Here is a 26161-nt window from a genome sequence, read left to right as displayed (position 1 = left end):
GGTATCTGGGGTTTATTTATCTTCTATAATTGAAACTTTTTTGCCTTGAGTGGAGCGCAGAGCCAGCTGCAGCAGGCGGGAAACTTGGCTTCCTCCATCACTGGGGCAACCAAGCCTCCTGCTCGCTCCAACTCCGAGGCTGCTGGCCGCCATCTTGGTTGGATTAATTTGCATATAGTCTCTCTGATTGGCTGGTGGGAATGGCTTAAGGCATAGCAAAGGTACAGTCAATTTGCATGTTTGTCTTGTATTAGTGTAGATTACTATGCTTTTCATTTCTCTGACTACTGCTAGGTCTGGGGATATATTTAATGGCCATTTGGGCTTGCTCTTCTGTGATTTTGTGTGTTGTTTATTACCATTTTTTGTAAATTTGTAAGTGGTCTTGTTTTAAATTTTAATATTTTGTCGGCCATCTACAATTCAAATGCTTAAAATTAATCTAATGTCTTTATATAGTAAATATTTTTCATATAAAACTTTATACTTTTATAGAAAAATATTGTTATTTTTATTATATAATTTCTGGTTTTCCACTCTTGATTATGGTCTTTTCCACTTCTTTTTAGATATATATTTTTTATAGTTCTCACTACATAGTCTTTTCCTTGAAAGTTCTTCATCCATCTGAATTTACTTTTAATTTTACTTAGGGTGTAAGAGGAATCCAATGTTTTTCTTTCAGATGTATAGTGAATGTATGAGCACTCTTCAATAAAATTGCACTCCTGTCATATATTAAATTTTGAAATGACATCTGGTCTGTGCTTGGATTTTTCATTTGATACCACTGATTTTTTATTTCATATAAATATGCCATTTTTACATTACAGAATATTTATAATGTTTTAAATATTTATTAAGGTAAATTTCTTTTCATTATTCTTGCCTTTTTATTGGTTATTTTCAAAAATACTTCTTTCTTATCAATTTAAGATACTTCTTTCAATTTCAAAATAATAATAATTTTAAATCTCTGTGAACTTTTATAGGATTTGAAATATTTTTATTGATATTAATGAAATTGACATTTATAGCCTAACAATTCTTTCTATCCAATAACATGATGCTATTTCCATTTTTTTTCTGATTTTAAAAAATTTTCTTCAATCAGATTTACTCTTTCCTGTACCTTTCTTGTTAAATTTATTCCTAAGTGTTATATATTTTTTGTTATGGTTGTTAAAGGACTATTTTCACTATTTTCATTTCTTGATGATTATTGCTAACATAGAAAAAAACACAATAGTGTTTTAAACAGTGCTGAGACACAATAAACATGAATGTTAAGTAGAAACCTGGTGATAATGTGAAGAATAAAATTTTGTGGAACAAGACTGAGGAGAGAGAAGCCAGTTAGGAGGCACTGTTGTAGTTCACGTGTGAGGGAAGAAATGAATCACGGTGTGGCTGTCAAGGTGAAGACAGGATGAATGAAAGGGTTGAGAGGACATTAGTGGAATTTGGGTATTGACTTTATATGGGACACATTGTCCAGGGAGGTGTTCAGATTTACTGTACTTTTAGATTTCTTGTTATTTCGTGAAATAAAAGACAGAAGAGAATGAGCAGGAGATAATCTCCCCTCTCAGATTCACTACAGCACTATTACCACTAGCCAAGATATGGAAACAAAACAAGTGTCCATCGACAGATAAATGAATAAAGAAAATATATATAATTATAATAGAATACTATTCAGCCATAAAAGAAGGAAATCTGCCATTTGTGAAGACATTAATGAACCTAGAGGGCATCATACTAAGTGAAATCAGCTAGTCACAGCAGGACAAATACTGTAAGACTCCACTTATGTGAGGTAGTGTACTAGAATAGTTGAACTCATACTGCCAGAGAATACAATAATGGTTGCCAGAGGCTGGGGGTTGAGGGAATTGTAGGGTTACTATACCAAGGGTATGAAGTTTCAGTTATACTAGATAAATATGTCCTAGTTATCTGCTGTACAACATAATGCCTATAGTTAATGATATGTTATTGTGCACTTCAAAATTTGTTAAGAGAGTAGATCTAATTTTAACTTTTCTTAAACACTCACACACACACACACGATACTCTGGAAGGTGTTGGGTATGTTTAGTATTTTGATTGTGGTGATGGTATTAAAAATTTTTTACATATGTCCAAAAGCATTAAATTATAGACATTAAATACATACACATCTTTGTCTATCAATTATACCTCAAATAAGTCTGCTAAAAATCAATTCATAAGAAGACGGACAATGAAAAATAAAGAATGGGCAAGTTAAAAAGTGAATCCACAGTAAATTGTAGTCTTTGATTATGTCTCTGACTATACACTGAGTGGCCAGATTATTATGACCGGCCAGATTATTATGACCACCCCATCAGTACTTCATTGATACTTCCAAAAATACTGAATATTGAAAACTTCCTAAGCAAATACTCTCAAGGTTTTATTATTATTATTATTTGCATAACTAATTCACTTCACTGTACTGATGGGGTGGCCATAATAATCTGATGAGTCATAATAATCTGGCCACTCAGTGTATATTATAGAGCAGTGTTTCTTAGAATTTTGGCAATCCTATAACCAATTATTGGATGACCAGTGCAATTATAGGTTGCCACATTTAGTTAAATATATTTAAATAAATAGTAATACCTTTAAAATAATTATTAGAAAAAAATATATAAAATAATACTGATTACATACCTATGGTAGATATGCTATTGTGTTTAAGGCTTTACCAGGATGTATGTGGTTAATAGGACCAAGTGGCCAAGTTCTATATTCAGTAGGTTCTATTAAGATAAAACATTTAAACGTTCAATTAGAGATGTTGAGGAAATAGGAGCAACCACTCACTACTTTGTCAGTTATGAACATTCATCTCAAACACAAATTCAGATTACAAAACATCTTTCTCATAAAGGCTACTACTTTCAGAGCTATATCAGATATGATAAACTAAATGAATATATCACACTGTAAAACTGGACTGTTCAATATTTCTACTTGCACGATGGCAGCAATCAGTTCACTAGCCTACTCTGGTAGCTTTGGCTGACCCCCAAAATTCTTTCCTTTTTCAGATGAGAAATAATAAACTCAATAATCTGTTATCAATTTCGAACTCTAATAAATGAAAGCAAATATCAAGGGAAATGTTAAACCCTTTGTAAGAAAGTTATTCATAGCTCTGTTTGGCCTTCAAATAAAATCCTGATACTTTATCCTCAATTTAAAAATCATAATATTTTCCTTTGAATTTTTAGGGTAAGATTATTCAAGATATTGAGTGCATCTTTGAAATGTGTTATTTAAGTAGGCACCTTAAAAATAATATGCTCTCTTCACTAGTATTATCAGTGTATTTAATAAATACTTTTTATTAATTAAAAAATTCCAATATTTTCCTTGCTGGGAGCAAGGGAAATGTGTGGAAAAACAGTCTTTGACTTGCAGCCCACTCCCTCAGATAATGAAAAGATGAACTCGCCAAAGCTTTGATCCCATCATATTCAGTATGTTTGCTACTTCAGAGAAATGTGCTGTCCAATAGTGTAGCCAATACACATATATAGATAATTAAATTTAAATAAATTAAAGGTAAATAGAATTAGAATTTGATTTCTCAGTTGCGCTAACCACACTTCAAGTGCACAATGGCCATATATGTCTGGAGATACCATATTAGACTGAGCACATAGAAAAATCTTTTACCATTGCAGAAAGTTCTTCTGGTCATTGCTCTTGTAGAACAATGAATTAAGGAATATCATGTACCACCATCTATTCTCTTTGAATGAATAATGTTTAGATTGATTTTCATAGATAGTGTCTTTGCCTATGTCACATTTTCCTTGCTGGACAAACGTCAATGCCCTTGCCCCAGGTTCTAAGGGTATCTCTTCCAGTCTATCTCACACCTCAGAGATGATACTCATGAACTACTCCAAAAGCAAATAGTCCCTTCTGCATCCCCATTAATTCAACGAAAAAAATGGAACAAAACACACATTCTTCCAACATGCTCTACACTTGTGCCAAAAGCTGATATCTCACACATTAGTAATTTTATGCAGTTGTAATAAGAAATATTCTCTCTCTCTCTCTCTCTCTCCCTTTCTCTCTCTCTCTCTCACACACACACCACATACATCTAACAGACAAACAGTTTAATTTCTCTTTTTTCTTATATGCTTATGATGCCCTTGGCATTCAATAGCGTTATTTATACATTTTACCAGCATATATATATTTTTTTATTTTTGTGGCATAACAATTGTCAATAATTTTCAGTTTGTTTTACAACCTTCTCAACAATACTGTAAGGGTCATTTATATTTGTTTTACTCTGAAGAATGTAATTTTGGATAATGTCTCAGTCATTTGTGCTCTTGTCTTTAGTGGGTAAAACTAGTCAACGTTTTATTAAAAAGGCTTTTTATTATATTTATAAAAAATCTTGTAATTATTTGAAAATTAAGAAAAAAGTTCAATGATTGTATGTTGGCATTTTAAAAATTTTATTAACAGTTAACTCATTATGGACTAAAAAGAATTGCCCATTGGCCCAATAAAATCCAATTTTTAAATAATCGTATATTTTATAATTTTATTTTTATTTAACTGATTTTATGAAATCTTTACACTTAATGATTCAATTTCCTAAAACATATACATTTATATTATCACTGGAGTCTCATTTGTTATTCTTACCAACAAGAAAGTTGTATCTAGAGCATGAAGGGAAGTTGTATGAGGAGGGACTCTGAATTTATTATTCAGAAGGGCCAGTGCTTTGTGTTCCTGTTTATCAAGGTTTTATGCTTCAATAAACAATTTTTGGAGCTATTGATTCATTTTTGTCAGTAGAAGATAGACAAATAAATGTAGTAAAAATGCAAATGTTATATATGAAAAAATGTAAATAGTGTAGATACTATGTATAAAACTGGGTATCCTATATAATAAAAGGCTAATATGCAAATAGACCAAAGGCGGAACAACCAAACAACCAGTCGTTATGATGTGTATTGACCACCAGGGGGCGTGTGCGAACCATGCCAGGTGTTGGCCACAGCGGGATGGTTGAGCAGGGGAGCGGGGGTGCCAGGCCAAGGTGGGGTGCCGGTCACTGTCATTGGGGCAAACCTCTGATGGCTCCTGAAAATTCTTTGCTCCTGCACTGTGGTCCCGCCCGGCACTCGCACCCGCTACTGGCACCAAAGCCACTGCTTGCAACACCTGCCAGCACCTGGTACCAGCCCCGATCACTCAGCGCCATCAGCGGGTGTGAGTGGCAGCTGCTGGCCCTGATCGCCCCTCAGGGCTACTCCACCTCCCCCTGATTGCCTGAGGGGTGATCAGGGCAGCAGCCACCACTCGCACTCGCACCTGCTGCTGGCACCGACCCCAATTGCTCTGTGCTGTCAGCAGGTGCGAGCAGGACTGGTGCCACCAGGGTGTGGGAGTGGTGGCGGGAGCAGGGCTGCCCGCAGACAGGGGACTGGGGCTATGGCAGGAGGGGCCAGCAAAGGTGAGAAGGATGGGCCAAGACCCACTCCTGGGCCCACCACAACCTTTCGGCCCACAGTTCCTTTCAAGGTGCACAAATTCATGCACTGGGCCCCTAAAATAAATAAATAAATATATATGTGTGTGTATGTATATATATATATGACATGCAATTACGTTAGCTATGTTAAATTATAAACTCTTAAAATGTGCACAGAATTTAAGGTAGTGAAAAAACATGAAGTAAAACAGGATTTTTGTAAAGATCACAATTAACCTCACATTTCTAACTTTTGAACTATGTATTTAAATCTTTTTTTTTACAACCCACCAAACTTATGTGGATCACTTGTTACACCACAGGTCTTTGAGAATATGATTTTCAATGATCATGTATATCTATCAGGAGGGACTTATTAATTTTTTAGTTTTACTCCCCAGGAAGTGGTATCTAGGGCATCAAAGTAAGGGAGCCAATGTGGTGGGATGAGGATATAGAATAAAATCTACAGTGTCCATTTCTAAGATTGAGGTGGGAGGGGATATAAAGTTTACTAAAGGTTTATCAAAGTCCAACTTTGATAAACAGAGGCAGAGTTACAGGAACAGAAGTGCATCCACGTTGTGTGAGGGCACATATAGACAGCACGCAAGCATGAGGCACCTGGGGAACAGAGGCCTACTCGCTGGGGAGTGTTCACTCTCCCCCAAAAGGAAAGAAGTTTTCAGGGTCACACGAAGCTCCAGGCATAGACTCCATTCTGTGCTGACCCCCATCCGCACCTATACTTACCCACCACCAAAAGAGGTAAATAAACATAGACCAGTGATTTCTTATTTGCTCATTTTAATTAGAGGGAATTTAATTATAATGTATTCATGCAACTAACATATACAGTAATTCTATGTTTTCTTGGCATTGTCATAGAGGAAAGTGTTTTATATAAAAAGACTTTTCATGTAACTTTCAAGTACAAAACCCCTTTAAAATGTAAACACGTCATTTAAACAACTCTCTCTGAAGTTTATTCTACACTCCCTGACTTTCTAAAACAGTGATGTAGTGAATATAGTTTTTTCCCTCGCTAATGATACTACTACATGAAAAACATCAATGATTTTGCTGTGCTCTATAAATCGATGCCTTTAGAGACTCTTGAAGTACATGAGACCTCTTACCCATCCACTAAATGGCCTCAAGCTGTGTTGTTCCTGCTTTTAAGTTTTTCTGGCTCCCACCTCCCCATCCCCATGGACAGGTTGTCTTCTCTTACGACTTCTCACCAAAGTAACTGCTTGAGGTACTGTCTTTCAACCTTCTTTCTTTCCCTTTCCTTCCCTCCACCGTGCCTTCTACATTATTTCTAATTTGTTTGAGGCTGGCACCCAGGCGCATATATATATATTAGAAGTGAGTCTGCTGTAAGGATCCCTGGTCTCTGACTGGTGGTCAGGGGCTTTTTTGGGGAGGACAGTGGTGGGTGGGTGTGGGGAACTGGCTCTGTTACAGCTGTCTCCTCACATTTCTCTCTCTTTCCTTTCTGTGTTCTAAGCTCTGTCCTACAGGATTGAGCACACCCTACACTTGATAAAAATGTCTGCATTCATTTATAAAATTTTAAATATAAAATGAGAAATCAGGGCTAAGAGAAAAAGCACATACGCGCATGCTCTATACCACATGATTTCTGCAATTATCGGCGTCCTGGGCATTTGTTTCGGTGCATGTTTCCTGGTACTGGTGTGAGATGCATTTTACTTAGGAATGCTAAGGGAGGAAAATCCTATAATATAAAACTCTCTTTCCTTCTTGTAGTTTTGTTCACAATGTACATCTTGTTTTTTATTTGAGGAATCACTGCAGCAAGCTGTAACTGATGTATGGAGCGACAAGTCTCACGGCATATAAAGAGAAAGAGCACCGAGCAATGACTGCTGCGATGCACTGTTTCTTGTAAGATTTAGTTTATTCTAAGCTCCGGAAACCCAGCAGGCTCTGAACTGTCAACACAGTGAGACAAAACCCAAACTAAAGTGCATTTAATGTGTTCATTTCTTTTTTCTTTCCTTTCAATACATTTCCAGTTGAGCAATCAGTTGCAGGCCCCAGGGTGCATTGCATGCCTGTTGCCCTAGGTATGCAAAGTGCTGGGATCAGGATTGGCTCAGGAGGTGGAAATAGAAATTGCGGCCTTCTGGTCTCTCTCCCCAAATCCTTACCATCGGCAAGTGAAATTCACCTACAAGGAAACTATAAAGTGTGTTGGGGATAGAGGGATGGTACGCATGCCATGTGTGTGTTTTAAGTGGAATGAGAAGTAGTTGGCCTCAATCACTAAGCTGGCCTCATGCCAGGTGCCCCAGTCTCTTGCTGGGCAGAGGGGAAATGCTTATATCCGGGATCAATGAGCTGTTCACCAAGACACCAGTGTTCTGGGACATGCTTGGAAGGGAACAGCGATGACATCAGACACAGAGAAAGGTTTGAGAACAGACATATCTAGAAGATTCTCCTAAGAGTGAGCAAGTATTTGTTAGCTTTTTTTTTTAAGGTATATTGACTTCAAACACTAAGGGCAGTGTTTTAGCTGAGAAATGTGTACTTATACTTCATTACCATTATTGTGTAGGAAACACCTGGTGTGGGTGTGAAATTTCCTAAGATACAGTGGGTGAAGAATGTCTTTTGCCTTTACCTGGTACTGTGAAGCCAAGTGAACCCTTCTTGTAAAGATCAACCACAGAAACACCATCAACTCACATGTGATGTGGCACCATCTCAGGTCAGCATCTCACAGCTCTAGTAGCTGGACTTGGAGCTAAATGTTGTTTCCCTGAAGCTTTTACTTACTAGTTGTCCACAAATATTTTTGGAGAGGGGAGAGGTTTGGGGATATCTGAAGGAAGGCAAACGTTTGGATTTCATGGCTGTTGTAAATGGAGTTAGGGTAAGTGTATGTGGGTGTGAATCTCTGACCTAGACTACAACCCAGGAGACCTAGTCTAGCCTCTAAACCAGTGGTTCTCAACCTTCTGGCCCTTTAAATACAGTTCCTCATGTTGTGACCCAACCATAAAATTATTTTTGTTGCTACTTCATAACTGTAATTTTGCTACTGTTATGAATCGTAATGTAAATATCTGATATGCAGGATGGTCTTAGGAGACCCCTGTGAAAGGGTTGTTTGACCGCCAAAGGGGTCGCGACCCACAGGTTGAGAACCATTGCTCTAAACACTTGTGAATCCAGCCATCTTCAGCTTTTCAGCCCTTATTTCAGGATCTGAGAATTAAAGACATATTTCTGTGTTCAATAAGTGTAATTAAATTTATTCCTATGGATACTTCATTTGCATAATAGTTTTGGTTTTGTAAACGAACACCTGAAAGGCTGTACGTTTGCCAGGCCATGTCCCTGCCACCCATGTAAACTGCTAGCAGATATGGTGCTACCTGGGTTATGGCATCTCTGTTGGAATTGACTTTAAAAATCAGATTAATGATTCCCTCTGCAGAGTTATAACTCTCATTAAAAATTAAAATCTATATTTAAACATCTAAACATAGTAATTAAATAACCATAATATTTATACATATAATGGAGAATTTAAAATATTTTTAAAAAGTAAGAATGTATAAGGCTTTTAAAAATTAAATTTTTATATCATACCCTTGCATTCATGTCATATTAACTTTCCCTTTTTCTTCATTATATTAAGTTAGCTAATGTTTTAAGTTTGAAAGATGCCAAAACTCAAGCTAAAGTCACATTTCTATCTCTCTCTTTAATAGGAAGTCTTTAGGCCTTTTCTCATAATTTCAAGGAAAATGTCAGCTTTACAGTACAAAAAGCCCTCTGAATGATCAATCAGATTTCTGGTAGCTTTGATTCCACAATCTTACCTCACTGCCTCTTATTATCTAACTTTTTGTTCAACATTGGTATTTTTTTATTTTTTTTTTGCTTTTAAGCTAAACTTTGGTAATCTTTTATTGCTCTTTGTTTTAAATGGTCACCTATTAGACATCTCTAAGTGAAGACTAAATACTTAGGCAATCTACTAAACTATTTTTCCTCTTTTGAAAAAATAAGTTTAGTTGATACAACAGAAATATTGATCTAAAATTTGAAAAAAAATATGTTTATATATCCACAGCCCTAATTAAAACTTCTGTCACCTGAATCCTGAATTATCATAAGATCTCCCTGTCCTGAACTGTGATGATGGTAACAAATATGTCTGAAGGGTTTACTATATACCAGATACTATTCTACTATTCTAAGTCATATATATATATATATACATATACATACTAGAGTCTTGGTGCATGAAATTCGTGCACTGGGGCAGGGGTCCCTCAGCCCAGCCTGCATCCTCTCCAATCTGGGATCCCTCTCGCAATCTGGGACCGCTGGCTCCTAACCGCTTGCCTGCCTGCCTGCCTGCCTGATAGCCCCTAACTTGCTCCCCTGCCAGACTGATCACCCCAACCGCCTCTGCCTCGGCCCCCAGCCTAAGCCGCAGTCTGGCCTCCCTCTGCAGGAGGCGATCTGGCGGATCAGGGGAAGGTGCCGCCCCCATTACCCCGCTGCTGCTGCCACTGCCAGCCTGAGCCTGGGCCCTTTGCAGCCGTGCCTCAGCCCTTCACAGCCTTATATCCTCCAGCTTTACCATGCACACAGCCCCGCCCACTTGCCACACATGCAGCCTCCTGTTGATTGGTCATTACACATGAGGGTGTGATGACCATTTGCATATTAGTTTTTTATTATATAGGATATTCTCAGATAAACCCTTTGAAAGTAGACAGGTTACTATCCCCATTTTAAAGATGAGGAACCTGAAACTTAAAGAGGCTTAGAAAATTGGCCAAGGCCATGGCAGTATTAAAGTCTGAAATAGCTTCAGACTTCTGGTCTTAGCCCCTGCTCATTAATCTAGCTGAAACAATATACAGATTTCTGACAAATAGAGAGGCAGAGAAGAGCTTACACTATAAATCAATAACAAATAACCTAAAAATACAATTGCATATTATGTTCTCTAAAATCCCTTTTGGCAATCTGATTCACTACACTGCATGTCTCTGTGTTAGCTCCACCACCATCAGGTCTCCTCACTGGCAATTGTCTGAAGTTTCTGATTCCCCTGCAAACTTTGAGCTCTCTTTCCCAAATTGTACAGTACATTAAGGTCTTTTCAGCTCTTGCTCTCCTAGTAGCCTACAAAACTATCCAGGTATTGTTTAGCTGCAGCCTGATTTCCCCAGAATGAAGTCTACATCCTCAGAAAGTATAATAATGGTATAGAGTGAGAAACAACATGTTTCTATTAGAATTCATTTATATATAGTTACAAAGCCTTTGTAATCATCTTATGCTCAATATATATAGATTTAATGCAACCCCCATTTAATGTCAAAATCTAATGATATTTTTTCTAAGAAATAGAACAAAGCCCTAGCTGGTTTGGCTCAGTGGATAGAGTGTCGACCTCAGGACTAAAGGGTACCAGGTTCGATTCCAATCAAGGGCACATGCCCGGGTTGCGGGCTCGATCCCCAGTGGGGAGCGTGCAGGAGGCAGCCAATCAATGATTCTCTCTCATCATTGATGTTTCTATCTCTCTCTCCCTCTCCCTTCCTCTCTGAAATCAATAAAAATATATTTTAAAAAGAAATAAAACAAAATGTCCACAAATTTGTATAGAACTACAAAAGACCCTGGATAGCCAAAACAATCCTGAGAAAAGAGAACAAAGCCAGAGGAATCACACACCCATACTTCAAATTATACTATAAAGCCACAATAATAATAAAAATTATGCTATTGTCAGAAAAACAGACACACAGACCAATAGATCAGAATTGAAATCCCATAAACAAACCCACATGGATATGGGCATTTAATTTTCAACAAAGGAGCCAAAAACATACAATGGAAAGAGGAATGTCTCTCCAAAAATGGTGTTGGGAGAACTAGAGAGTCATATGCAAAAGAATAAAACTAGACTTCTATTTGATGCCTTACATAAAAATTAACTTAACATTAATAAAAGACTTAAATATAAGGTCTGAAACAATACAATACATAGATGAAAACATAGGTACTAAATTCAAGAACGTTGGTCTCAGCGAGGCCAAATGGGGGAAAATATTTGCAAACAATGCCTTTGATAAGGAGCTAAGATCCAAAATATATAAATAATTCATATAATTCAGTAACAAAAAATACATAATCAAATTTTAAAATGAGCAGAGGACCTGAACAGATGCTTTTCCCAAGAAGACTTACAAATGGCCAGCAGATATATGAAGAGATGCTCAATGTCACTAGCTGTAAGGGAAATGTAAATCAAAATCACAATGCGATACCACCTCACACCTGTTAGAAAGACTATTATCAAGAAGATTAGAGATAATAAGTGATGGAGAGGATGTGGAGAAAAATAAATCCTCATACACTGCTGTTGTATGTAAACTGGTAAACAATATGGAGTTTCCTAAAAAATAAAGACTAGATCTACTACATAATCTAGCAACCCCTCATCTGGGTATCTATCTAAAATTTTTGAAAACATTTATTCATAAAGATATATGCACCCCTATGTTCAGTGCAGCATTATTCATGGTAGCCAATATATGGAAACGATCAAAGTCCTTCAATGGATAATTGCATAAGGAAGATGGGGTACATATATACAAAGGAATACTACTCAGACATCAGAAAGGATGAAATATTGCCATTTGCAACAACATGGATAAATCTTGAGAGTATCATGCTAAGTGAAATAAGTCAGACAAAAGGACAAGAACCATATGATTTCAGTCATATGTGGGATATAAAACAGAAAGGTACAAACAAACAAAATAAACATAAACATAGACACAGATAACAGTTATGCAGTTTAACAGAGGGGAAGGAAGGTGGAGGAAGGATGAAGAGGTAAAGGAGATTAAATATATGGTGATGAAGGGAGACTAGAATTTGGGTGGTGAGCACACAATGCAATACAAAGATGACATATCATAGAATTGTACACTTGAAACAAATAATAATATTTACCAATGTTGCCTCAATATATGTATGCAATTTAAAATTATCACCTACTGATATTCCATAATTAATAAATTATTCTTTTATTGTTGAATATTTTGGTGTTTTTTAGTGTGTTGTTGTTGTTTTTTTGTCATTTCATTTGTTTCTGTTTTATTTCAGATAACACCACATAATCATTTTAATTCATTTGGACTTTGCTTTTGTTGAAATATTTCTGCAAGATAAATTCCCAGGAGAGAGATTACTAGGTCAAAGGATATGAATATCTTTACGTTGCTTATTTTCCAAATAGGTTTTATCAGTTAACAGAACTCTCAGTTGTTTGTAAGTTAAAAGCCATACTAAAATGTTGTCAACATTATTTCTGTTTTACTACAATGCAAAAGGATAAAAATATTTTTCTAATATATTTGTTTTCTATTTGTATTTTCTTTAGTGTGAATGCTCTGTCCACACACTTGGATCATTGCCTCTATGGAAAACATTTTTCTTTGTTTTGTCTTTGGATTTGAATACCACTTGCACACAAAAACCATTAACATTTTGTCGGCTATACTTGATGCAAATATTTTAATTTGTTATACTAGTTTTTGTCTTAGTAAAGTTTTGCATTCCAAGTATATATTAAATACACTTTGCATCAGTCAGTCTTTTCCTATGTGATTGGCTTTTTGTTTGTTTTTTGCTTTGGAGCTGAGAAATCCATTTCTTTCAGAGATCAGATAACAATTTTATTTTCTCCTTTAAAACAATAGTCTCATGTTTATCTCTTTCACAGGCTTGGAATATATTTTGAAGTCTGAAATTGATATTCAGTGTTGAGATAGGTTTTCATTTTTCCTAATTCTCAAAAAGACTTTTTGTCAAGGACAAATTTTATTTTCACGACCGGAGTTACCTGAAGGGCTTTGTGCTAGGAAGAGGATGAAAACTATGGTTTCTGGGAGGGATGGAGCCATGAAGAGAAGAGCAGTGAAAGAAGGAACCCAGGAGGCCTGCTGGAAGGATGGAAGGCAAAGTATCTCCTCTCCTTCACTTGGGCAATCCTCTGGCTGGAATTTTCAACCAGGCCTGCGACCTTGAGTTACTACCATCCTGTGGGGTCTGGATTGATAGGTTAAACTTTTTCAAGGCAGTTTAGAAGGGTAGCCCAAGGACCTCTTTTACTCCAGAATGAAGATATGTTTTAGACCAAAACTAGTAAGGAAAGGACATTTTATTTAAATTAGGTAATTGAGCATAATTGTAGGTTTCAACAAGAAAAGAGAATTTGATCAAACCAAGCAGGACAGCCTTATAAATTGAGGACATGAAAAATCCACAACATACAACAAATCTTTGTTAAAAATAAAAGACCCTCATCCCAGTCAGTGTGGCTCAGTGGTTGAGTATCGACCTATGAACCAGGAGGTCACTGTTAGAGATTCCAGGTCAGGACACTTGACCTGGTTGCAGGTTTGATCCCCCATATGGGGCTTGCAGGAGGCATCCCATCAATAATTCTCTCTCATCAACGATGTTTCAATCTCTCTCTTCCTCTCCCTTTCTCTCTAAAATCAATTAAAAATATATAATAAATAAATAAATAAATAAATAAATAAATAAATAAATAAGGCTGGTCAAGTCTCATTCCTCAACACCTCGGAGCTCACCAAGGCAAAGAGGGCCTAAGTTCCAATAGGGCAGAGGTTTCTCTAGACCCAAGAATAAGTCATCCTCTTATTGCATGTGAAGAACTGGGAGTAAAAGAGCCACATTGAGCAGAATATGACGATGGTCGTAGGGCAACTAGCTCTGGGTTTTCCTCCTTTCTCGGCCCCCGTTATTTCTGATGTTGGCTTCATAAGAATGTCCTGCTTGGTTTTACCTAAAGCCAGAATTTCCCTGCAAAGTGAAAAATACTGGTAAGCAACTGAAGAAAGTTAAGCTTTGTCCAAGAATTCAGATATTTTACACAGCTATAATCCTTTAATTTCCTTTATATCCACAAATTCACAGAATATAAATACTGAGCTCAAACACAAATATATTTCTTTAATATTTTGATTCCTCTGTAAACAGGGACCCTTCTGTTTTGAAAGAATTCTCCTTCAAAAGAATTAGTTGGGTCTGGAATCAGAAAGCCAAATTAACAAGCACAGTTTTCTAGTACATGGAGTACATCTGTCTCTCTGGATGGGACATAGGAAGAAGTAACAAAGGGAGAAGGATAGGACACTTCTCAGGAGTCTACTTCTCTGGTGTTCTCTGTGCCTTCACTGACGACTCCAATGTCAGAGGAAAAACTGTCCTTCCCCGCCACAAAGCTAATCCCTTTTCTCTTACTTGCATCAACTTCTGACTTTTCTCTATTGACCAATCTGTTTTGCTTATATCATCTCATACTTCTTTTTGCCTTAAAAATATGATTAGGGCCCTGACCAGTTTGGCTCAATGGATAGAGCGTCGGCCTGTGGACTGAAGGGTCCCAGGTTAGATTCCAGTCAAGGGCATGTACCTTGGTTGTGGGCACATCCCCAGTAGGGGGTGTGCAGGAGGCAGCTGATCGATGTTTCTCTCTCATCGATGTTTCTAACTCTCTATCCCTCTCCCTTTCTCTCTGTAAAAAATCAATGAAATATATTAAAAAAATATGATTAGGGTGGGGGGAATGGAGGTTAATAAATAAAGAGAGAGAATTAAGGTTTGGTGAGTACAAGTTTTGGACCAAGCAATTTATGTATGTGTTCTCATTTTAATGTCCCTCAAAACTAGGAACCTTCACATTAGTGCTGTGAAATACCATTTCTAATTCACTTTACAGAATAAAAACCTGAAACTCTAGGAGTTTAAGTAACGTGGATACGGTTACACTGCTGATTTGTTGCACTGTTGGAATTTGAAGTCAGATCTGTTTCATGCCAGAACCTGTGCTCTACACCACTTAGCCTTGCCCAGCTGCACATCTCTTCTTCATAAAATAGCAAACCAAAAACGTCCACTCTGCTAGTCTTTCCTGCTTCTACTTGTGTAGTCCACCTGTCTTCTGACAACTCCTGATTTCCCCACCAGCCAGCACAGGTCCTGCTTCCTGCACCCCTCTAGCTCTCTGTCCATAATTCTGTTAGCCTGTCTCCTTTTCTGGGTCCAAATAAAGCATTTAAATGATGGATTCAGGTGTCAGACTGCTTCAATTCATATTCAGTCTTGACTAAACTAGCTGAGAGAACTGGAGGAGGTTACTCTTTTGCATTTCATCCACTGGAAAAAAACATTAGAAGCTAAAATCTTTATTTACCTCATATGGTTATTATAGTCTTAAATAATTTTAACTGTCATATAGTAAGAGCCCAATAAACATTGGCTACTTTTTTTTTGGCTGATAAACTACAGGGCAACATTCATGTTGCATCTATTGCTTCTAGCATGATGTCTGATTCATAACAATAATTTAATAAGATTTTATTGAATAAGTGAATATAATTAAGAGGTGTCTATACTCATTACTTTTAGCTTATTTTTCTTTAAACCCTTGTAAGCTGGCTTCTCCTACCACCAACCCATTAAAATTGTTATTATCAAAGTCATTAGTAACTTCTTAATTGCTAAATCCAATAGTTCTCTCTCCTCAATTTTTAAAATATTGGACAGCTGATGCCCTACTTCCTAAAACTCTACTTGCCCCTTACCAGTGGCATGGCACCCGATGCTGATTTTATCTGTATAAAATCTCTGCAGTCTACTTCTCTCTATTCATATGCATTGCTGTGGATCTAATCTTAATTTTTATAACCTCATTTCTAGACTACAGACATGGTTCCCACTTTTTCACCAATATTATGTTTTTATTACACTTTAGCTAGAATTTTTTTTTCAAAATGCAGATATGATTATACCACCCATGCATTGTCCCTTAATCTCAGTTCTGAATTTTTACTTGATTCAATGTAATTACTATCTTACTTTGCCAGTTTCAAAGTTTTTGTATCTTTTGACTCTTCTTCATGACTTTCCCCATCTTGCCAATACTTCCTATTAATACTCTCACAATATCTCTGCTCTTTATTCTTTTCTTTTTAATTATTATCCTGCAGGATGCTACATGTAGGCAGTAAGTAGAAAATTAGTGATTCAAAAGATAAATAGAATAGAATCATTAATCCTAATATATAAAATCTCTGGGTATAAAGACCAGTAACAACCGAGGTTCCACCAACCGGAAGTCAGTCCTGCAGTCAGCTGGGTTGCCCTGGCAACCCAGGGCTGACTGCTTCTGCTGCAGGAGTGGTGCCCCAGCACTGACTGCTGAAGGGGCTGTAAATCAGGGCCAGAGAGAGGCCTGAAGAGAGAATCAGGGACTGATCCATTGCCTCTGTGGCAGCTTTTGATCAGCACTTGCCTTTCTCTTTCTCTCCCAGTCTTGACCATTAGCGGTGCCTCCATTTCTCTCCAGGCCTCCACTGGGGCTGCTGATAAGCCCTGCCTTTCTGACCAGGCCCTGTTGATAGGCCCAGAGATGCTGACTGGCATAGAAACTGACCAATCAGAACCAAATCTGGGTGAAGTCTAAGGAACCAATGGCTGCCTAGGAGGCAGAGCTTTTGATGCTGACTAGCATAGAAACTGACCAATCAGAACCAAATCTGGGTGAAGTCTAAGGAACCAATGGCTGCCTAGGAGGCAGAGCTTTTGATGCTGACTAGCATAGAAACTGACCAATCAGAACCAAATCTGGGTGAAGTCTAAGGAACCAATGGCTGCCTAGGAGGCAGAGCTTTTGATGCTGACTAGCATAGAAACTGACCAATCAGAACCAAATTGTCTGGCAGAGGAGGGCAGTTGGGAGTGAGATCAGGCCGGCAGGGGAGGGCAGTAAGGGGCAATCAGGCAGGCAGGCAGATGCAGTTAGGGGCGATCAGGCACGCAGAGGCAGTTAGGGGTGATCAGGCAGGCAGGCAGGTGAGCTGTTAGGAACCAGTGGGCCCAGATTGCCAAGAAATGGCCGACTGCCGGATCGGGCCTAAACTGGTAGCCGGACATCCCCCAAGGGGTCCCCGATTGGAGAGGGTGCAGCCTGGGCTGAGGGAACCCCCGTCCGTGCATGAATTTCGTGCACCGGGCCACTAGTTTGCTAATAAAAGAGACAAAACAAGGATTCTGATACCATCTAAAAGCAATGAGAAGAACCTTTTAACCAAGGCATCCCTATAATTCATCTAGGAATTTCTACACACTTTTTGATATGGCAGGTATGAGCCCCCATGTGTGACTTTAAGAGGGAAGGCAGATGGGTATCAGACCATGCACAGCAATACCGGTGCCTAGAGAAGTGGGAAATATCAGGGCTTCCAAAGGACAGTTCCTTAGAGGTTAGTTCCACAGCCTCCCCACCCAGGATTATGTATGTGATGGTAATCACAAAAACAGGCTGCTACCTGCTCTGCAGCTGTTTCAGTAAACTCATTCTTTATAATTTCCAGGATGTGAAATTACCCATCTAAATTTTCTTCACATAAATGCTGCTTGATGAATAAAAGTACAGTGCAGATTATGTCCTTTAATGGTACCACTAATCTTCTGTAATAATGGTGGGTGATGATTATTGTTTATGTTATTCAAGGTAAAAATGGATTTGTACATGTGCATGTGTGATTTTGATTTGGAAGGGGAGAAAGGGAAATGGGACAGCTGAGTCAGAATGCTAGATTGAAGAAATGGACCAGCACTGATTATTTCTGATTATTTTAATCCTCTGCATGAGGTAAATGCATTAGAAAACCATGTGATTTTCATATTTTAATATTTGATTTCTGAATCACCGCAGTACTCAGTGAAAAAGCAAAGCAGATTTTATGTTCTGTTTATGAAGTGGAGACAATTCCAAAGAGTACAGGGATTACTGGCATAAAAGCAGAATGTTCAGTTCCAGTTTCTCCTTCAGGTCTCTACCTCCCAGGTAGCAGAGACAGAAGTATCATCTTCTGACATTTCCACCCATTATCTCTGTTTTCAAAGCTTAACTGTGCCCACCCCATTCCCTGCCCACTCTGTTTCTGTGAACTTGGCTGCCAATTATAAAAGCATGTGGGCAGTTGAGGTATGAACAATGGATTAATGGTTTGTAGACCAAGAACGGTTGCTGTTTATTCCTTTTCATAGCCCAGCACACCTGGGAAGCAAGTGTGGGAAGGATTTCTTATTTGATGACTCCACTTTGGAGTCCATACAGACGAAACATTCTTCTCTAACTTAGCTACCCAAGTGTGGCTCATGCTAGCAGCCACTTAAAGTAACATTTGCTTTCTCATTTGTAATAAGTACAGGAGAAAGCCCATGTAGAATAGGTGCAATACTTTGTTTTGTATTCTTATTTTTATATACAGGGTGTCCCCAAATATGTATACACACATTACCAGCTGATAACTCAAATTTGAAAATGAAATGTATTTTAATAAACACTGCCTTTATAATTATTCACAGTGTGCATACATTTTTGAAACATCCTATATTTATTTATTTAGTGTCTCAGTCAGTTTAGTAAAGCTAACATCTTCATTCATCTGTCTTTTACAAGCTCTGACTACTGAACTGTTTTTAAATTAAAAAACAAAACAAAACACACACACACACACACACACACACACACACACACCCAAAACACATAATAATCTTGGTCACTGTGAAACATTTCCAAACTAGTTTTTCTTTCTGTTCCTATAACAATTGGTTTTACATTATTATTCTTTCCTTTTAAGACATTTAAAAGTAGCATTTCAGCCCTAACAGGTTTGGCTCAGCAGATAGAGCATCGGCCTGCGGACTGACGGGTCCCAGGTTCCATTCTGGTGAAGGGCATGTACGTACCTTGGTTGCAGGCACATCCCCAGTAGGAGGTGCGCAGGAGGCAGCTGATCGATGTTCCTCTCTCATCAATGTTTCTAACTCTCTATCCCTCTCCATTCCTCTCTGTAAAAAATCAATAAAAAATATTTTTTTAAAAAGTAGCATTTCATTGAAGGCAGATTTCAGTCCCCTTATGTGGCTCCAAGAGAACATAAATACAAGTCCACATACCTGACAAAAGTGGCCTTTAGAGGGACAGGAAGAAGAGCAACTTCTAAAAGTTACTTCCTCTCCAGAGTTGTCTCAAAGACCCCGATACAGGACTGCATGTGTTGGTGACACAGGCTTGGCTAGACTCTATTCCCTGCCACATCCTGATTGAGTAGTTGTCCTATTCCAGGCCCACAGCTCACCTGTCTGTAGCTTTATATGACCACACCTCTCTAACTATCTGTTTCTTGAGGTTTCTTTTATTTTTTTTACATACACCAGGCTCTTCAGTTTCTAGTATGTAGACCACTCACTGCCTTCTCATCACATGTTGCAGAGTTAAACCAAATGAAATCATGTTCTTTCTTCCTTGAAGGCTGACCACGTGTTTCTTACCTGTGGTGGAGACTACCCCAATGAGGTGGTCTTCAATAATTAAAACCCACCAGAAGAAAAGGACTTCAAAATCCTATCATACTCACAATTCTTTCTTATCTCTATCCTCTGTCTCACTCATCACTGAATTTAGAGTAAAGGAAATACTAAAAATCAGACACATTACTTGAATCCCATTTGTAGATGTCTTTGTGGGTCCCATTTGTAGATGTTTCTGATTTGGGGCTTCTTAGAAGTGCTGGGATGCATGAGACCATCGTCTCCTTGAGTGAAACTATAGAGTACAGCTCCTTGGTTCAGTCGTCTGCAATAATGATGGTGTCTATTGGGGTTAGCCAAGAAATTATACAATATAAAAATCCAGCGAATTACCGCATGCCAAAGTAGCTTTGCAGTGTTATTGTAAGGACATTAAATCCCAAACCACAGATGGCATGAGGGCTTTGTAGCTCATCTAGGCCAATAGATGGTATGTGTATGCATGTGTTTGAGCATGCATGTATGTATGTGAGAGACAGAGAGTGCCCGATCATTAATGAGAACAAAAGAAATTTGAAGGGCAAAAATAAGCATATTTATAAAGTTGGAGACAAATAGGATTGGATCATTGTTTCCATTTCTTTACCACTGGTGCATGTCTGTAGAAATGCATTCTCCTAGGGTTCTCAATTTTCCTTGATTCACATGACTTACATAGATCTTAAAATGGATAATGATGAATCATAATGAGAGACAGAAGGGGAGTCAGACAGGGAAGCAGCTGGAGATGAGAAGTGATGGAAGGGCACCAATCCTTAAAGTACTGAGGCATTTTAATCACCTCAGACATAGCCTCAAGTGCTAGCACCTTCAGAGACTAATAACTGTGCCCCTTAGCAAAAGAAAATTGGGCTGGTGACATCTTGAATAGGGAAAAAATGACACTTCTTGTTTTTAGGTACAAATGAGACACTTAGGCAGCCCAGAGCAAGATAGCCCTGCAGGAATTCCCTCAGGGGGTAGGGAATAGATCAATTTACTTTATCACTGACCAGGTCCTAAACCTAGTCTCCTTTTCCCACATGAAGAGGTTATGAGGAGAGCTATGCCTGAATATAACATTTGGGAAAAAATGAAGTTTTCTGGCTAAAAAGCATTTAATAATATTTCCACATAACCCTTTTAAATTTCGAATGCTAAAAGGAAGAAAACAAAAAGATATAATTGGTGACTCTGTGACACTATGCTATCTAAAACATTCACTTTTAACCTAGGACCAAAGCCATGATTCCACCATTTTTTGTTCTTGTCATGGGAAATGGAAAATCCAGTCAGAGGACAACACCAGTTCTATCCAGTTTCTTTCTCTGTCCTTAGGCTCCAGGCTGAGTAACTGCCTGGCTAGAGGCCTATCACTTGGTCAGTTGAGGGAAGTATACATGTGAATGTTGTAAGTATACATGTTTCTTCCAGGAAACAAAATGGAAATACAAAAAGCATACTTAATCTCAATTTAATAACTTTAAACTTTTTTTCCTTCCTCTGTAATTTATTCAGAACCTAGCATTGTAACTAAATTCACTGAAACAATTTTGTTGAAATAAGTGTGCATGTAATACTGTTCACTTGCCCCAGATCTGTGTGTGTGTGCGTGTGTGTGTGTGTGTGTGTGTGTGAGAGAGAGAGAGAGAGAGAGAGAGAATGATTAGAAATGACTGAAAATCCACAGTAACTTCTGGAGAGCTGGCTAACTGAAATAGTTGTGATTGAAGGCACAAGGAATTTCGTGCCTAGGAGTTAAAAGAAGAGATACATGAAATAATGGGCAGAAATCTTTGGCTTGGTACTATTTCCCTGTCTCTGAAATCAAACAGCAGTCGACCTCAACACAGGAAAGCTTTCTGGTAGTGACTCTCGGAAGGGGAACACTGGTAAGCAGTCACTCTGGGTGTAAACGCCCCCCCTCTCCCCCCCCGCTCACACACACACACACACACACACACACACACTCCATCCATTTTACTGTTATTGTGGGTTTTGCTGCTAACAGTTAACACCTGCAACTTCCTCTGGAAGATTGGCCTTGAGTGATTGGATCTGTTTCACCCAGAGACCACCTGGAACTCCTGACTGAGGATGTGAGGAGGTGGGAGGTGGAGGTAACGAAAGCTCCACCACCTACCTTGCTGCCACAGGCAGGCAAACTCTACAGTGCTAACATTTATCTTTCAGAAGTCCCTGAGGAATCAGGCTCCAGCCTGATGATCTCACCTGAAATCATATCTTTCCCAGCTTCTCCCCTGTCCTATTCTAATTTCCTCACCTCTTTAGAGGCTCCTTGTAAGAGCACCCTCTACATAAGTCATTTCCATAAGAATCATGTCTCAGCCTCTGCTTTGAGGGAGCGAGACGAAAGACAAGTTATAAATGATGCTGAAAAATATTCCTGAATGCCATTTCATGTTCTAAATGTAGACTTTTTCTTTGTTCATCAATCATTGAAGAGCATTTCAGGAATCTTATGGTGGTGCTGACTGACAGCCAGCAGCTAAACCTGGATATAACACTGCTTTTTGGGTAAAGCAGATTTTTTTTGCAATTATTTGAATATTTTATTGCTTTTCACCCATATGATTTTATGAGAATTAATTGGAAATTAAAAAATTAAAGTGCTCATAATAAAGATAAGGTAGTCCTAAAACAAACAAAAAAAATTGAAACAAAGATAAAAATCACCAGAGCTGTAGTCAAATGGTCAGTCTTTAGCCTCCACCACAATAAATTCACCTAAGGTAGCAGAATGTGACCAGTTGTAAAGGAAATAGACAAAATTAAAGAACATGTATAGAAGGCTGGAAATGTAGGTTTGGTATTTTGTCTAAAGGAAGAAGGATTTTATACACTTACTAGAGGCCTGATGCACAAAATTCATGTGAGGGGCCCAGCCCTCACAGCCCCTCGGGCCTCAGCCGGCCCTTGCAGCCCCAGCTTTGTCTGGAAGGTCATCCGGAAGGATGTCCAGAAGGTTGTTTGGCTGTTTGGTCTAATTAGCATATTAGCTCTTTATTATATAGGATCAACTAATCTAAATTATTTGAGGTCATAACCCCTCACTACAGTAAGTCTCCCTTAAACATTTTATTTTAAATCTTTTGTGTTTGTTTTATGAGTACATTATAGATGAATGTAAATGACTGCACAGGAATAGGCAATTAAAATTAAAAAAATGGAGAGGTAAGAAATCCAGTGGAAAAGGAAAGGGAATGAAGAGCTTGACAGGCCTGGGTGCACCACCTAGATCTCCCTTCAAGTGCCTGCCAGAGGGCATAGTGGCAGCCACCTCTCTCTGCCACAGCTTGGGTTCAACCATAGAATTTGCACTGAGGACACCTTTGGCTGCACCCTGTCAGACATTGAGCACAGCAGAGGCACCAGGGTTGGGTTATTTCTGCATCATGCTGGACTCCTTTAACAGACAGCCCTGGATCCAGGATTTCCCATTGACCTGGTTGAGGATTTTTTCAGAAAAGCATTGACATATGAAGCTCCTTCCATTCAATCCTTTCACTTTTTTTTCTCCTTTCACAGATGTCAGACCTGATCATACTCTAAAGCAGTGGTTCTCAACCTGTGGGTCGCAACCCCTTTGGGGGTCGAACGACCCTTTCACAGGGGTCGCCTAAGACCATCGGAAAACACATATTGAATATATAATTACATATTGTTTTTGTGATTAATCACTATGCTTTAATTATGTTCAATTTGTAACAATGAAAATATATCCTGCATATCAGATATTTATATTACGATTCATAACAGTAGCAAAATTACAGTTATGAAGTAGCAACGAAAGTAATTTTATGGTTGGGGGACACCACAACATGAGGAACTGTATTAAAGGGTCGCGGCATTAGGAAGGTTGAGAACCACTGTTCTAAAGGCTCTCCTACCCTTTTCATGCTCCTTCCTTCTTTATTCTTTGCAGGCATTTCCTCCAATAACTCTCATGTGCATCTAATATTTCTTGAAAAATTATCTGAAAACCTAAGGAGATATAATTTTTAAGTAAAAGTATGCATTATTCATTCATTGAGTCCTCTCAAAGAAATGCTTCCAATATGGATGGTTAGATTTGTAGTTTTCTACCATCAACCTATAAGGCTAATGATTTAAGCAAATAGGACCACTTAAAGAATCAGTGTCTTAATTGGATATCTGCTGTACATTTTCACAACCAGTTTAAGTTTTAGAACAAAAAAAGCAATCTTTAAGAATGGCCCAAATCAAGAACTGACAACACTAAATGCTGACAAGGATGTAGAGCCACAGGAACTCTGAGTCATTGCTGGTGGGGATGCAAATTGATACAGCTTCTTTGGAAGACAGTTTGGCGGTTTCTTATAAAACCAAACATACGTTTACCATACAATCCAGCAATCATACTCCTTTGGTATTTATACAAAGGAGCTGAACATTCATGTTGACACAAAAGTCTGCACATGGATGTTTACTGCAGTTTTATTCATAATTTCCAAAACATGGTGCCCTACAATAGATAATTGGATAAGCTGTGGGACATCCAGACAATCGGATATTATTCAGCACTACGATAAATGAGCTCTGAAGCCATGTAAAGACAAGGCTAAACTTAAACACATATTACTAAGTGAAAAAAATCTATAAAATCTACATAGATACAGTATGACTCCAACCATGTGACATTCTGGAAAAGGCAACACTATAAAGATAGTAGAAAGATAAGTGGTTGTCAGGGGTGAGGAAGGAGAGAGGAATAAATAGGTAAAGCACGGAGAATTTTAGGGGCACCTTGAAAGGAACTGTGGGCTGCGAGGCTGCGGTGGGCACAGGGGTGGGTCTCGGCCCATCCTCCACGCCCCCACCCCGCCCCTACTGCTTTGGCCACCAGTCCCCTCACTGCCTGCAGCCCCACTCCTGCCGCCACTGACGGGACACTGAAGGCACTGGCCCTGCTCACACCTGCCAAGTGATCGGGACCAGTGCTGGGTGCTGGCCCCAGGTACGAGTGGTAGCTCCAGCACCTGCAGCGGGTGCGAATGCGGGGTGGGACCGTGGCACGTGGGAGCAAAGAGTTTTCCGTAACCACCAGAGGCTCGCCCTGATGACAGCAACCCGCGCCCCATCTTGGTCTCGCACCCCTGTTCACCTGCTCCACCATCCCACTGCAGCCAATGCCCGCCATGTTCCGTGCGTGCCCCCTGGTGGTCAGCGCACATCATAGCGACCAGTTGTTCGGTTGTTCCCCCATTTGGTATATTTGCATATTAGGGTTTTATATATATATATACATTTGTCCAAACTCATAGCATGCACAACACCAAGAATGAATCGCAATGTAAACTATAGACTTTAATGAGTATGGTGTGTCAATCTAGATTCATCAATTATAACAAATGTACTGCTCTGAAGAGGATGTTGATAGTATGGGAGGTTATACATGTGTATAGGCAGGAATTCTCCTACCTTTTACTCTAAAACTGCTTTTAAAAATTAAGTATGTTGCCCAGCTGGTGTGGCTCAGTTGGTTGAGTATCTCTCCATGCACCAAGAGCTCGCTGGTACAATTCCTGGTCAGGGCACATGTCTGGGTTTCAGGTTTGATGCCCAGTAGGGGACATGCAAGAGGCAGCCAATTGATACTTTTCTCTGATTGATGTTTCTATCTTCCTCTCCCTCTCCCTTTCTCTCTCTCTAAAATAAATCAATAAAAAAGTTATGTTTGTTAAAAGTGGGAAGGAAAAAAGTCAGTCGTCAAAGCACAAAAGAGCCATCAGGTTGTAAGAACTCACATTTGAACTCCATGTGCTTTGGAGATCCAGTTTATCCCACTGAGATTTAGTTTCCTTACCTTGAAAATCAGATATAATGGTCTTTATATTGCAAAGGTGTTATAAATATAAAATGATATGACTTAATGTGTTTGGAAATACCTAATTAAAAGTCAATAGATGATAGTTTCCTACCAGTTAAACACATGATTGTCTGATCTTTTTTTTTTTAATATATTTTATTGATTTTTTACACAGAAGAAGGGAGAGGGATAGAGAGTTAGAAACATCGATGAGAGAGATCGATCAGCTGCCTCCTGCACACCCCCCAGTAGGGATGTGCCCCCAACCAAGGTACATGCCCTTGACCGGAATC

The 26161-nt window shown here is 38.7% G+C and overlaps 1 long non-coding RNA gene across 4 annotated transcripts in view; it reads left to right on the top strand.

Annotated features, from left to right (window-relative positions):
• The window catches only part of LOC106728033, a 64445-nt gene that overhangs the window by 13445 nt on the left and 24839 nt on the right, over positions 1 to 26161 (top strand). For all 4 annotated transcript variants that reach the window (XR_001364269.1, XR_001364266.1, XR_001364267.1 and 1 more), the window contains exons 2-3: positions 7364 to 7465; positions 8142 to 8294. This is a non-coding gene — a long non-coding RNA (uncharacterized LOC106728033). The remainder of the gene's footprint in view (positions 1 to 7363; positions 7466 to 8141; positions 8295 to 26161) is intronic.

This window comes from Myotis brandtii, unplaced genomic scaffold (genome assembly GCF_000412655.1).
Source record: "Myotis brandtii unplaced genomic scaffold, ASM41265v1 scaffold521, whole genome shotgun sequence".
Lineage (NCBI taxonomy): Eukaryota > Metazoa > Chordata > Mammalia > Chiroptera > Vespertilionidae > Myotis > Myotis brandtii.
The sequence above is the reverse complement of the archived record's forward strand: the minus strand, read 5'-3'. Positions and strand labels throughout refer to the sequence as shown.